Consider the following 2345-nt stretch of genomic DNA (forward strand, 5'->3'; position numbering starts at 1 on the left):
ATGTGTAAGTAATTTATTGGCTAAAGTATTTAGTATGACAAAATAAAAGAGGTTGTAGAATGCTTCGAGTAGCATAATCCAAAGAGTGCTATAAACCTAGCCACTATTGCAGACAAACTCTATGGGGCAAAAGTTCCAATAAGAAGACTAAAATGTTCTGTTACTAGTTATCCTGGTTATGGATGCCCAAACCATGTTTATTGATTTTTTTGAAAGATAGGTTAAAGGGCGGGGGGAAAATGAGGCAAACAGGCAGAGCTCCTCACCCCTCTCTGCTGATTTTACTCTACGAATCCCCACAATGGCAGACCCGGGCCAGGGTTTGATCCTAAAGCCAGGATTGCCATCCAGTGACTCCAGCTATCACCAGAGAGGTGAGGCAGTATAGGCTTACTTCACCTAGGCTTGGTTCCGCGTCATGGATTTTAGTCATGTCTGCTTCACTTGTCTCTTATTTCTGTAGGATTAACAGGACATTTGTGGCAGATATCTGTCATGGATATGACAAAAAAGGGAAAATTGAAACATATCATGTATCTTAAGATTAGGCTTTTATCTTGCATAGTACCCTTTCCTCCCATTTTCTGTTGGCTAAACAAGTAGCTTAGTTGAGCTCAGTAAAATGGAGAGAAGAATCACACTCTAGAGCACCTCAAAATCTCCTGACCATGAATATGGATACTGGGAGAGGTGAAGAATTACAATGTGACTCAACGTGTATGAAATTTTAAATATATAACTGGGGTTTTAGTAACAAATGAAATGTAAACAAGCAGGATTATTAATGCAAAAATATGTTAATGAAAACCTTAAGTGACCATCATCGTCATCAAGGTCAAATGATGTGGGTCTTTTTCATGCTTGCTTCAGTCTTGGTTCTCAGTACAAATAACCTAGCTTTGTTCTGTCTGCTGGGATGATTCTTTCATACTTTCCTTCAAGGTTGAGTACCATTCTGTAATTCAGGCTGACTGTGAGCCAAATTTCTTCCCTGTGTTGACCCTTCACCACAACTCTATTACCATTAGCTTTCTGATGTTAAGCATTATAGCTGCCAAGCAGTGCTCCCTAGCATGGCTTTGAGTTTGCTTTTCTATGAGTAATAATACTGTCATGAATTACATATCACTTAAGCAATCTTAGATATTTTATATTATTTATTTCCTTATCCCGATGGCCTTTATATAGATCTTTATTTAACCAAGAGACAGGCATTCTCAAATTATATTCAAAGTATAATCAGAATTATTAAAATTTTCTTTTACCTTTAACATATCTTGCTTCATTGACCATTTAATTTTTAAATCTTTATGAGAGAGACACACAGACACAAAACACACACACACACGGACACACTGAAAGAGAGAATCTTTTGAGTCATTCATCAAATGCCTGTAACAGCTGGATTAGGGCCAGCCCAAAGCCGAGAGCAGGGAAATTAATCCGATTTCTCAGATGGATTTCAGGGACCCAACTTTTTGAGCCATTACCTGTTGCCTCCCTGGGTACATTATAGCAAAAAGCTGGAGTCAGAGCAGAAATGCAACTTGAACACAAGCACTCAATATGGGATATGGGCATCACAGGCAGGGTGTTAACAGCCATGGCAAATGCTGGTTTCTCATTTCATTTTTGTTTATAACTTCAGCAAAGAATGACAGAAAAACGTAGATTAATATGTACTTGAAGCAGTGCTGTGGCTGCCTGCATATGGAATCTGACTGTAGCTAACCCCAGCTGCATTGTGTTTTACCACTTTCTGCTCCAATGCTTCTCTACCATGATGGAATGGGTTGTTTGAAGGAAACTACATAGTGTTATGCATGTGTAAGCCTGGAAAATAAGTGGCTTGCCCCTTGCAGGGTGGAAAATAGTCCATAAATACTATCTCTTCCATTGCTTAAGCAAACATCTCTACTATGCATTCTATGTGGTCCTCCCAATGGTTGCCTGTAGAATTGAGTCTCTTTCCCACAGGGATGATTAGCTAGATAATACACCTTTGGATAGACTTTCCTCCCTCACCTGCCTCATGTTATTCAATCCTAAATCATGTTCCTTGGGACATGCAGGTGCTCCTGTGGGTTACCATGACACTGCCTATCAGAGAGAGACAGAGATATTGGAGCACAGAGATAAGATGACAAAGGCAAAAGGCCTGGGGAATTGGTAAACTCCATCTTCCCCACAGTAGGTTGCAAACAATGAGATCCAAGGTTGTCAAGGAATTTAGGTTCTTAATCAGTTCACACTAAATTGGGAAAGAGTGTGTTGGATCATTAAGGTGAACTCAGTGGAATCAAGTGAGTTCTTAAAAGTGAGCAGAAGGGTAGTCAGTCAGATGG

This window comes from Lepus europaeus, chromosome 7, assembly GCF_033115175.1.
Source record: "Lepus europaeus isolate LE1 chromosome 7, mLepTim1.pri, whole genome shotgun sequence".
NCBI classification, from domain to species: Eukaryota; Metazoa; Chordata; class Mammalia; order Lagomorpha; family Leporidae; genus Lepus; species Lepus europaeus.